General features: G+C 52.9%; 1 pseudogene; it reads right to left on the reverse strand.

Moving 5' to 3' along the window:
• Positions 1-3387: 3387 nt before the first annotated feature.
• LOC119923322 lies at positions 3388-4386 on the reverse strand (annotated as a pseudogene).
• Between the last annotated feature and the right edge of the window lie 8983 nt (positions 4387-13369).

Raw genomic sequence — 13369 nt, forward strand, 5'->3', positions numbered from 1 at the left:
CAACCGCGAGGTGATCGGTCCGAGTACCGACTAAGACCAGCGAGAGCATCCCAGGTTCAAAGGTCTCCACCAGCATGGCCTTCAGTTGGGCCCGCCGGATCCCCTTTCTAGCTACCCTGCTCTGTGGCGGGTGAAGCTGTTGGTCTGCTTCCCCCCACCCGGGTCAGCAACCTCAGGAGATCACTGGACTACCGACGTATCCCGAAGGAGGGAGTTCATTGGTGGACACTTAGGTTCAGGCGCGGAAGAAGGCAGCAAACAGACCTAGTAAGTTTGGTCATGAAAACTATGGCTTACTACGAAAACCTATGTAAAGGCTAAGGCTTTGATGCACGTGTCTATGGAAAAGCTATGGCTTTACTGCATAAACCTACAAGAGCTGTGCATCCGTTTACAAAACATGCTCATACCTCAAACGAAAGGTTTTACATCCTTTAGGGACCCAGTGTCTCACCCCATCACGGGGCGGTTTGAGCTCATGCCTCAAACTCAGTCTCAGATAGACAGATCCTCAAACCCCTTTTCCTCTCTAGAACTTGTCGGGGCCTTTACAGAGCCTCGGCCCGGGAGTCCCAGGCTCAGCCAAAAACACTCTGGACTGTCCTAGCCTCCCCTCCGGGTTGCAAAGAGCAAGAATTAGTTAGCCCAGGTGCACACTGTTTTGATGAGGGTGGGCGTGGAAGTGGCAGCTGGGCGTTCATATTCCCCGACCAACCAGGCGAGCAATCCAATATGACCGCCATGTTTGGAAAAGATTATCTGCCTGTAACGCATAACATCGAGCTTCTTCCACATGGACCCTGGTCTACATAGAAACGTTTTTGTGGACGTGGCAGACGGAGAATATAGAGGAGAATTTGGGTGAGATGCTTCGGCCCTGTTAAGTGTAACCTTGAGCCATATCTGCAAGGTGTGGCCTCTAACTACAAGTCTTTGTTACCCATACATAAACCTCTCAGAGCATGTAACAATTCCCTGATAACAGAGGAGAAGGAGGGCCTTTCCAAAATGGGGTCGGTTTGGCTAGCTCTGGTTGGGAGACTCCAAATGCATCCCGACCGGTCAGCTCCAGTGTTGCTCTAGGCAGAGCGCCATCAGGTGGATCTTCGTGGAGAAGCAGTGGGGAAAAAAGCTATAGAGAAAGCTGGAGAACAACAGAGCACGACACTATTCAAGCCGTGGCTTGAGCGAGGAAAGTCAAAATATGCCAGGACCAATGGGGGAGGCAACAGTGGGGAAACATGAGGAAAGGAATGCCCAAGTAACTTCCAGTTTCTCGGAGTCTATTCGGTCCTACCCGAGTCCTGTAGACGTACGGGACCAGGTCTCCCGTACCTTGGCCGTCTGGTTTGGGAGGGCAAATCCAGTGTAAGCTGCGCGGACGATATGCACAACGAGCTTGGCCAAGTCCTCCTCGTATAGTTTCTTGTGTGAAGCCGGAGTCTACATTCCTAGTCTGACATCCTTCATTCATTCATTCATTCATTCAATCGTATTCACTGCATGCTTACTGTCAGCAGAGCACTGTCCTAAGCCCTTGGAAAGTACAATACGGCATCAAATAACGACAATCCTTCCATAACGGGCTCAGAATCTAGAAGGGGGGAGATAGACAACAAAACAAAACAAATGGACAGGCATCAATAGCATCAATATAAATAAATAGAATTATAGACGTATACACATGATCCATAAAATCAGTAGAATTATAAATATGAATATGTATACACAAGTGCTGTGGGGTGGGGAAGGGTTGTAGAGTAGAGGGAGGAAGTAGAGTCCATGGGGAGGAGATGAGGAGCAGAGGAAAAGGGGGGCTCAGTATTGGAAGGTCTCCCGGAGGAGTTGAGCTCGTGGGGGTCGCATACCTATGGGGATGAAGAGAAGGAGCCCCATGTTAGACAGGGACTAGGTCCAACCCGATCTGGTCTTATCCACCACAGTGCTTAGTACAGTGCCTGGTACATAGGAAGCGACTAAAAAATACCGCAGTTAGCATTATTAGACTGGGTGCCCCATGTGGGACAGGGACTGTATTTTGACCTGATGATCTTGTATCTAGCCCAGTGCTTAGAACGGTGCTTGGCACCTAGTCAGCGCTTTACAAATGCCATCATTATAATTTTTCAGACCCCCAATCACCTTCCTACAATTGAAGCGGAAGCTGAGCCGATTTTTGAGTGCTACTCTCCCTAGCGCTCGGTAAAGTGCTCTGCCCCCAGTAGGCACTCCATAAATCCCATCGATTGGCCAAAGAAGCAGATTCCCCCGAGTCACCTGGAGGTCCTGATGGCAGTCATCCAGCAATTCAGGACTGAGGGCTAGACCGACCTTAGTTATTTATATTATAAACGTATCTTATTGAGAGTAATGTAAATACTATATACTCCAGATTGTGAGCTCTTTGTGGACAGGGAATGTGTTCACCAACTCTCTGGTATTGTAGACTTTCAAACACTCAGCAAGGTATTCTGCACGCAGTAAGCTCTCAAGAAATCTGATGGATCTACAGATTAGTTCTCCAATTCAGACACTAAATCTAGCTAATTGTTATGAATAAAGGCAGAGCTTAATCTCTACCCATTGGGACGTATCCCCCTTTCTTCTATCCCACGCTTTGGCACCGGTCCACCCATTGCCCAGTGAGGCCCTTGACGGCCATACAGCCAATGCCTTATCTGGACAGGCATGGGGGGCATCCCATTTCCTCACTTCTATGGTATTCTTCTGCGGTTTCCGGCAGCAGCGTCCATCAAATAGGACAAAGTGAAATAGAATAGGGCACTTCACCCACCGAGGTTCCAAGGAAGGGAGGACATCCACTCCCAAGGATGCCAACCGGTTTACTGCATGTGGACCTGAACCAACCTACTGTGGAGAGTTGGGAATAACCACTGTCTGCATGGCCACCATTGCTGCTCCACTCCAATGGGAACAGGACCGATTCCATCTCCCAGGACGCAGCCGTGGCTTGATCCAGGCACTGGGCGAAAGTGCAGGAGCGGTAGTAGGGGAAACTATCACGCCAAGTACTGAGAACGGGATCTGCACATTTCTCAACTCCCACATGCAGAGGTAGAATAAGAATCATGGCCTGAGGTTTTTCCTAGTGCTCCCAGGCTGGGAGAGAATAGGAAGCCTCTGAGAACGAGGGCCAGAGCCAAGTGTGAGGCCCGAAAGGCCACAGACCGGTGGGGACAATAAACCACCGCCTGGGTCAGAGACCGCCACGAAGATGCCGAGATCTCCCTGCGGACGGGCTACAAACCGGCAGGACCATCAACCACCGCCCGGGTCAAGGACCTGCACTCTTCCCATCCGCTTCCCCTCCTACACAGTCCACAGCGGCTTTCTCCCAAGGAGCTACCCCAAGTGCGGGTGGCAACCCTAGAGCTTCTGGCAGCTGTGGCCAGCAGCTGGGTGACTGAGGAGGAAGCCTGACCCCAGTAGCAGCTGATCTGCTGCCTCCTCCCTGTCCTTTTCCACTTGAAGGACAAGCCCTCGACAGTGGGCAGTGAGTCTCCCCGACCCTGCACAGTTCCCTTCATCTTGATCCCTGGTTCTGGCCTCTTCTCCCCTCTCAAACTCACCCTCGGATTCTCCGTTTCATAAAAGCCAGATACATATAATTCTGGCTGGCCCAGAGCATCGACTGGAGGTACACCCAAGTAGTTGGATGGACACTAAGTGGAGAGGAGAGGGTGAGCACGGCCTATGGTACCGTCTGGACAGCCTTGGTGAGTATGACTGGGATGGGTGGGGGGCTGGAGAGGCGTCCTTGAGTCTAAGGGGTAATTGTGGGCCCGGATGTCTCCTGGGGGGCACATCGATGGTATATCGGGGGTAATTAGCATGTGCAGAGCAGCACTGTGCCCAGCGCATGGGAGAGTTCAGTTGAACAGCTAGTGGACACGGTCCCGATCTGCAATGACCTTCCAGGCTAGAGGGGTTGATTTGGGAAAGGGACCAGGAGGAGGGTAACAGCCCAGTGCCCTGGGGTGGAATTAGGTTTTGGGGACTTGGGGGTGGGCATCTACAAGCCTGTTGGGGAAGGGGAGGGGTCTCTCACTCTCCTTCTCTTCCTGCTCAGATGGAGAGCTTTGAGGACAACCATCCCATTTTCTGGTCCCTATCTCTGGCTTATACCAACTGCCCATAACCAGATATGAAATTTATGGCTGCGCTCGTCTTCGGTGAGTGAAGAGTGGAATGCACTGGGGATAGAAAAGAAAACAAGCAAAAAACCAACAAAAAAGCTTCATGTTCTGGCCCAGCCCCTTTTCTTTGCCGGATCCCAGAGGAGGCCCCTCTTGGTTCCTCCTCCATGCCTCTGGGGACTGGATATGGAAGCCGAGCGGCGATAGTCCTTCAGGGAAACGGGTGAATGGATGGATAGGCAAACAAATTAGAAAATAAAAATACAAACCGTCGGGACCATCAACCACAGCCCGGGACAAAGACCTGCCCCGTTCCCATCTCCTGCCCTTCCTACACACTCTAACGGGGGTTTCTTCTCTGGACAGACCCCAAATACAGGCTGCTCCCGTGGAGCTGCTGGGAACCGTGGCTGGTGGCTGGTCGATGGAGAAGGAAGCCCGCCAACTGCAACATTGATATTCCACTGCCTCCTCTCTGTCCTCTTCCACGTAATGGACCAGCACCCTACAGTGAGCAAAATGCGTCTTCCACACCTTCTGCAGTTCCTCCCTGTTTTGGGCGACTGGTCCTCCCCTCCCTCTCCCTCCGACACCTTCCCTCCCCCTGCAACCCCCATTCTTGTTCTCCATTTCCAGAAGGTCTTCTGGAAGGCCTACATATCTTCTTCAGTATACACCATCAACATCAGTCTGGATAACCTAGGGCTCTTCGATGAAGACTTGGAATTCCTTTCCCAGGGTGAGTCCCAATCGTAGTCTGTCTGTCTGCCTTTCTTTCTTTCTTTCTTTCTTTCTTTCTTTCTTTCTTTCTTTCTTTCTGTCTGTCTGTCTGTCTGTCTGTCTGTCTCTCTCTCTCTCTCTCTCTCTCTAGCTTTGTTTTGTGCTTCCTCGTTCGTCTTCCTTTCCTTCCTTCCTATCCTTCTAAACTTTCGCGGCCACCGACCTGGCTGTGTCATAACCCAGAGGGGGCCGCTCCCCCTGGGTTCGTGGCATCGGCTGCCCTTCCTAATAACGTCACCCCCGCAACGAGCCACGGGGCTTCCCCCGTACCCGAGCGCAGCTTTCCTTCTGCCGCCGCTGCCTTGGCTCCCTACACTCCCCCGGCAGAGGTCTATCCCCCGGTTGTCCCTGCTCTGGGGTCCCATGCCCCCGACCTGGTGTCAGAAGCTCCCCACCCATCTCTTGCCCCTCTCACACACTCTACCGGGGCTCTCTCCTCAGGAGAGAACTCAAGTGGGGGCGGCCGCTTCCACGGCTCCCATAGAGCTTGGGGAATCTGCAGCGCTTCCCCAGCCTGTCACCTCAGCGGCGGCCCATGGCGTTCCCACACCCTCCCCCAGGCACTACGTCTCCCCATCTGTCAGCGCTGCCCTTGCCCCGCAGATCTCAGTACCCCTGTTGTCTCTGCCCTAGGGTCCCCAGCCCTCGCCAGGGTGCCAGCAGCCCCCCACCCATCTCCTGCCCCTCCTACACACTGCACCGGGTATTTCTCCTCAGGAGAGACACCAGGTGCGGGTGGCAGCCCTGGAGCTGCTGGCAGCAGTAGCCAGCGGCTGTGTGATGGAGAGGAAAGCCGGCCTCTGTAGGAAGCTGATCTGCTGCCTCCTTCCCGTCCTCTTCCACCTGAAGGACGAGCACACAACAGTGGTCAAATTGAGTCTCCCCCACCATCCACAGTACCCATCCTATCTGGGCCCCTGGTCCTGGGATCTGCCGCCCTCTGACACCCACGCCTCGGGCTCTCCGTTTCCAGAAAGCCAGATATACATTCTTCTAGTTGGCCCAGAATGTCGGCTGGAGGCACTCCCAAGTAGTCGGGTGGATGTTGAGCTGGGAAGAGAGGGAGAGCACAGCCTACGGTACCATCTGTGAGGGCTTGGTGAGTACGTCAGGGATGGATGGGGTGTGGGAGGGGGCGTCCTGGAGTCTGGGATAAGAATTGTGCGTGCGGATCCCTCCTGGGGAACACATGGGTGGGATATCTTCTTTCTTCTTTCTCAGTCTTCTTTCTCAGTCGTTCTTTCTCAGTCTCTTTTGCAGGCTCCTCCTCCCCCTCCCATTCTCTCACTGTGGGGGTTCCCCAAGGTTCGGTGCTTGGTCCCCTTCTGTTCTCGATCTACACGCACTCCCTTGGTGACCTCATTCGCTCCCACGGCTTCAACTATCATCTCTACGCTGATGACACCCAGATCTACCTCTCTGCCCCTGCTCTCTCCCCCTCTCTCCAGGCTCGCATCTCCTCCTGCCTTCAGGACATCTCCATTTGGATGTCTGCCCGCCACCTAAAGCTCAACATGTCGAAGACTGAACTCCTTGTCTTCCCTCCCAAACCTTGCCCTCTCCCTGACTTTCCCATCTCTGTTGACGGCACTACCGTCTCACAAGCCCGCAACCTTGGTGTCATCCTCGACTCCGCTCTCTCATTCACCCCTCACATCCAAGCTGTCACCAAAACCTGCCGGTCTCAGCTCCGCAACATTGCCAAGATCCGCCCTTTCCTCTCCATCCCAACCGCTACCCTGCTCATTCAAGCTCTCATCCTATCCCGTCTGGACTACTGCATCAGCCTTCTCTCTGATCTCCCATCCTCGTGTCTCTCTCCACTCCAATCCATACTTCATGCTGCTGCCCGGATTATCTTTGTCCAGAAACGCTCTGGGCATATCACTCCCCTCCTCAAAAATCTCCAGTGGCTACCAATCAATCTGCGCATCAGGCAGAAACTCCTCACCCTCGGCTTCAAGGCTCTCCATCACCTCGCCCCCTCCTACCTCACCTCCCTTCTCTCCTTCTACAGCCCAGTCCGCACCCTCCGCTCCTCCACCGCTGATCTCCTCACCGTACCTCGCTCTCGCCTGTCCCGCCATCGACCCCCGGCCCACGTCATCCCCCGGGCCTGGTATGCCCTCCCTCTGCCCATCCGCCAAGCTAGCTCTCTTCCTCCCTTCAAGGCCCTGCTGAGAGCTCACCTCCTCCAGGAGGCCTTCCCAGACTGAGCCCCTTCCTTCCTCTCCCGCCCGTCTCCCTCTCCATCCCCCCCATCTTACCTCCTTCCCTTCCCCACAGCACCTGTATATATGTATATATGTTTGTACATATTTTTTTTACTCTATTTATTTATTTATTTATTTTATTTGTACATATCTGTTCTATTTATTTTATTTTGTTAGTATGTTTGGTTTTGTTCTCTGTTCTCTTTAGACTGTGAGCCCACTGTTGGGTAGGGACTGTCTCTATATGTTGCCACTTTGTACTTCCCAAGCGCTTAGTACAGTGCTCTGCACATAGTAAGCGCTCAATAAATACGATTGATGATGATGATGATGATGATATCTTGGGTAATTCCTGTTTGCAGAGCACTGTACCGACTGCCTCAGAGAGTACAGTTGAACAGTTGGTGGACACGTTCCCGGCCTGCAATGACCTTACCGTCTAGAGGGGGTGATTTGCGAAAGGTACCAGGAGGAGGTTAAGAGCCCAGTGCCCTTGGGTGGAACTAGGAATTGGAGAGTTGGGGTGCATCCGCAAGGAGGTTGGGGGTGGGCTGGTGTCTCTCACTCTCCTTCTCTTCCTCCCCAGATGGAGAGCTTTGAGTATAGCCATCCCATATTCTCGTCCCAAGCTCTAGCATATACCAACTGCCCCAGCCTGCAGTGAAATTTGTGGCCACTGTCTTCCTTGGTGAGTGGAGAGAAGAGGGCGCTCGGGTAAGAAAAAAGAAGCAAAGAAAAAAACTGCAAAATATGCGCATGATCAGGCCCTGCCCTTTTTCTTAGACGGATCCCAAAGGAGCCCTCTCTTGGCTCCTCCTACCTGTCTCCGTGGGATGGACATGGAAACCGAGCATCTGTAGTCCTTCTGGGAAGCGATTGGACGGATGGATGGGCAAACAAACGAGAAAATAATGGCTCTTTTCCTTTCCCCTCAGTACACACCATGACCGTCATTCTAGAAAGCTCGCTGCTCTCCGTTGAGGACTTGGGAATCAATCAATCAATCGTATTTATTGAGCGCTTACTATGTGCAGAGCACTGTACTAAGCGCTTGGGAAGTACAAATTGGCAACATATAGAGACAGTCCCTACCCAACAGTGGGCTCACAGTCTAAAAGGGGGAGACAGAGAACAAAACCAAACGTAATAACAAAATAAAATAAATAGAATAGATATGTACAAGTAAAATAAATAAATAAATAAATAAATAGAGTAATAAATATGTACAAATATATATACATATATACAGGTGCTGTGGGAAAGGGAAGGAGGTAAGTTGGGGGGGATGGAGAGGGAGACGAGGGGGAGAGGAAGGAAGGGGCTCAGTCTGGGAAGGTCTCCTGGAGGAGGTGAGCTCTCAGTAGGGCCTCGAAGGGAGGAAGAGAGCTAGCTTGGCGGATGGTCAGAGGGAGGGCATTCCAGGCCCGGGGGATGACGTGGGCCGGGGGTCGATGGCGGTACAGGCCAGAACGAGGTACGGTGAGGAGATTAGCGGCGGAGGAGCGGAGGGTGCGGGCTGGGCTGTAGAAGGAGAGAAGGGAGGTGAGGTAGGAGGGGGCGAGGTGATGGAGAGCCTTGAAGCCGAGGGTGAGGAATTTCTGCCTGAGGCGCAGATTGATTGGTAGCCACTGGAGATTTTTGAGGAATCCTTTTCCAGAGAGAGTTTCAAACATAGACACCCTCTCTCTCTCTCTCTCCCTCCATCTCTCTCTCTCTCTCTCTCTCTCTCTCTCTCTCTCTTTCTCTCTCTCTGCTCTATATCTCATGTGCTATTTCCCACCACCTTTTCAGAAATTCAAACTCTAGAAAACGACTGCTCGACCAAGATTCGCAGATTCCTGAGATCCTACAAGAGGAGACTGGCAGAGAACGATGGCCAGTTCTTCTCATGAGGGCTCCCATCCCGTGGGAGAAGAAGAAGCCTAGGAGGGCGAGGTGGCAACAGGACTGTCCTGGGGATCCAGGTCTAAGGCAATGGGGGCTGCCCTGGGACGTGCCATAGGTTCAGGTCTCCGAAGAATTGAGAGGATTCTGGCCCCAGACAGCCATGTGAGAGAAGCGGGTTCAGGGGGGCCCGGCCCTCTCCGTGAACCCCCATTTTTGTTCTGGCCGCCAGCGAGAGGCAGGAGGCCAGGCGGGGGGTGGACTGTGACCCCAGGATTCGGGGATGGGGGAAACTGGACTGTGCCAGTGTCAAAACCCTACCTCCTTTCCAGGTTGGGACCGCCTTTCCTTCAGCCAGCGGGGTCGGTAGGGAGTGGGGGCGCTGACAGTGGGGCGCCATTCGAGTCTGGGGGTGGGCCAGGGAGGGGGAGATCCGCCTACCAGGGTAGAGCTTGGATAGTTTTAAGTGCTGGGCTTGGGCACACTTTTGGTGAGGCATAGGTGCCCCAGGAGGGGGTTGGTATGGCATTCATCCATTCAATCGTATTTACTGAGCGCTTACCGTGTGCAGAGCACTGTGATAAGCGCTTGGGAATGGCACTTGGATTGGGGCCAGAACTGGGTTCCAGCCCGTCTATTTGATGCCATCGGAGGAGGAGGAGGGCCAGGATCAGGTGGACGAGGACGGCTAATAACTGGTGGAGGAGGAGGGCCAGGACCAGGCAGGGAAGGCTGAGGCAGAGTCAGAGGAGGAGGACCAGAGCAGGCTGAAGGGGTGGGCCAGGACCGTGGGAGGAGGGGGGCAAGGACCAGACAGAGGAGGACTAGGGCCAGGACAAGGGGGAGGAGGAGGGCCGGGGGTAGGCAGATGACGAGGGTCAGGACCAGGTAGAGAAGGAGGCCTAGGACCAGGGATAATAATAATAATAATGAGGGCATTTATTAAGCGCTTACTATGTGCAAAGCACTGTTCTAAGCGCTGGGGGGGGTTACAGGGTGATCAGGTTGCCCCTCGCGGAGCTCACAGTCTTCATCCTCATTTTACAGATGGAACTGAGGCCCAGAGAAGTGAAGTGACTTGCCCAAGTTCACACAGCTGACAAGCGGTGGAGTCGGGATTTGAACCCCTGACCTCTGACTCCAAAGCCCGGGCTCTTGCCACTGAACACACTGCTTCTCTATACTGTACTATACTATACTGTAATATACTATAAACTATCCTATTTCCAAGCGCTTAGTACACTGCTCTACACACTGTAACCGCTCAATAAATAAATACGATTGAATGAATGAACGATACAGTTCCCAAAGCTATATCTTCTGCCTTAGAGAGCGCGGCGCATGCGCAGTCGAAGCCCGGGTGGGGTGCGCGTCCGGAGCCAGTGGGAGGGGAGAGGAGGAGGACAGGCGGGGCGCATGCGCAGTCGGAGCCCGGGCGAGGGGAGGCGGGGGCCCCGCCCCGGAGTGGGCCGAGCATGCGCAGTCGCAGTGCGCAATGGGAAGGGGGAGGAGGGAGGCCCGTCCTGGAGAGCGCGGCGCTTGGGCGGTCGGAGCCCGGGCCTGGGGAGAAGGGAGCCCCCGCCCTGGAGAGCGTGGCGCGTGCGCAGTAAGAGCCCGTGAGGGAGGGGAAAGGGGGCCCGCCCGGGAGAGCGCAGCGCATGCGCAATCAATGCCCGGGTGGGGGGGGAGGGGGAGGAAGGGAGCTCTGCGCATGCGCGCCCGGAGCCAGGGCGGATTGGATGAAGGCCAGGGTCAGGTGCAGGACGAAGACCAGGACCAGGTCGAGGATGAGGGCCGGGGCCAGGAGGAGGAGGGAGGTGATAGTCAGGCACAGCAGGAGGACCAAGACCAGGGCGAGGAGGTGGTCCAGTACCAGGAGGAGTAGGTGAGCCAAGACCAGAGAGAGGTGGAGGATTACGACTAGATGGAGGAGCAGGGCCATAACCTTGCCCTCTCACTGACTTTCCCATCTCTGTTGACAGCACTACCGTCCTTCCCGTCTCACAAGCCCGCAACCTTGGTGTCATCCTCGACTCCGCTCCCTCATTCACCCCTCACATCCAAGCCGTGACCAAAACCTGCCGGTCTCAGCTCCACAACATTGCCAAGATCCGCCCTTTCCTCTCCATCCCAACTGCTACCCTGCTCATTCAAGCTCTCATCCTATCCCGTCTGGACTACTGCATCAGCCTTCTCTCTGATCTCCCATCCTCGTGTCTCTCTCCACTTCAATCCATACTTCATGCTGCTGCCCGGATTATCTTTGTCCAGAAACGCTCTGGGCATATCACTCCCCTCCTCAAAAATCTCCAGTGGCTACCAATCAATCTGCGCATCAGGCAGAAACTCCTCACCCTGCGCTTCAAGGCTCTCTATCACCTCGCCCCCTCCTACCTCACCTCCCTTCTCTCCTTCTACAGCCCAGCCCGCACCCTCCGCTCCTCCACCGCTAATCTCCTCACCGTACCTCGCTCTCGCCTGTCCCGCCATCGACCCCCGGCCCACGTCATTCCCCGGGCCTGGAATGCCCTCCCTCTGCCATCCGCCAGGCTAGCTCTCTTCCTCCCTTCAAGGCCCTGCTGAGAGCTCACCTCCTCCAGGAGGCCTTCCCAGACTGAGCCCCTTCCTTCCTCTCCCCCTCGTCCCCCTCTCCATCCCCCCATCTTACCTCCTTCCCTTCCCCACAACACCTGTATATATGTATATATGTTTGTACATATTTATTACTCTATTTATTTATTTATTTATTTTATTTGTACATATGTAGTCTATTCATTTTATTTTGTTAGTATGTTTGGTTTTGTTCTCTGTCTCCCCGTTTTAGACTGTGAGCCCACTGTTGGGTAGGGACTGTCTCTATATGTTGCAAATTTGTACTTCCCAAGCGCTTAGTACAGTGCTCTGCACATAGTAAGCGCTCAATAAATACGATTGATGATGATGATGATGATAACCAGGTAGAGTACAAGGGACAGGACCAGATGGAGGAGGGGGGCCAGGACAAGGAGGAGAATGAGGGCACAGGATCCTCAGCCTGGTCAGGTCATCAACTGTTGGAATCCCTGACAACCGCCTGCCAGACCGCCAGGATTATAGGACCCAGTGTTCTCGATTTCCTGCGGATGTGAAGTGGCTTTTTTTCCTCAATTTCTTCATCTTCCCACTTTCCCCACAGTCAGATCACCTCCCTTCTTTCCTTCTATATCCCAGCCCGAACACTCCGCTCCTCTGGTGCTAACCTTTTTACTGTGCCTCGTTCTCTCCTGTTTCGCCATCGACCACGTTGTACCTGGGAACTGGAGCGCCTTCCCTCCTCTTATCCACCAAATAAACACACTTCCCTCCTTCAAAGCCCTACTGAAGGCTCCCCTCCTCCATGAGGCCTCACCAGACTAAACCCCCCTTTTCCTCAGCCCCCGCAAACCTTCCCATCAGCCGGACTCACTCCCTTGGCTCTTCCTCCCCTCCCACCCCACAGCACCTGTGCATATATGCATACTGTATTAAGTGCTTGAAAGTACAAATCAGCAATAACGGGAGACAAATAGAATTATAAGTATATATATATATATATATATATACATGTATGTATGTATGTATATATATATATAAATATATATATACGTACATACATGTATACATATATATATATACTTATAATTCTATTTGTCTCCCTTTATTGCTGATTTGTACTTTCAAGCACTTAATACAGTCCTTTGCACACAATAAATGCTCGATAAATACGATTGAATGAAGAATTAATATTAATGCCTGTTTACCTGTTTTGATGAGTGCATAGCTATAATTGTAGTTTTTTATATTGAGCCTGTTTACTTGTTTTGATGTCTGTCTCCCCCATCTCAACTGTAAGTCAGGTGTGGGTAGGAATTGTCTCTATTGCTGAATTGGACTCTCCAAGCTCTTAGTACAGTGCTCTGCACACAGTAGGCACTCAATAAATACGAATGAATGAGTGAATGAATGAACAATGGCCCCTTCACTCCCAAGGCCCCAAGGACAATTCAACTATTCATTCATTCATTCAATCTGCACGCAGAGCACTTGAGCGCTTGAGAGAGAACAACAATAATAAACAGTTACCTTCCATGACAACAACGAATTTACAAACTCCTCGGAGTTCACCTGAACACAGGACTCTTCACTCTCTAAGACCCAAGGACAATGCAGCCATCTACTCATGGTTCTTCTAGTCTCTGACCTTCTTTCACTTAACGACCCAAGGACAATGCATCCACCTCCTCTGCGTAACACGCGATTAAGTTGTTATTGTCATTTAACTCACCAACTCCACCATGACCCTTCAGTCCCTCCTAC

Source organism: Tachyglossus aculeatus, unplaced genomic scaffold, assembly GCF_015852505.1.
Source record: "Tachyglossus aculeatus isolate mTacAcu1 unplaced genomic scaffold, mTacAcu1.pri scaffold_174_arrow_ctg1, whole genome shotgun sequence".
Classification (NCBI taxonomy): Eukaryota; Metazoa; Chordata; class Mammalia; order Monotremata; family Tachyglossidae; genus Tachyglossus; species Tachyglossus aculeatus.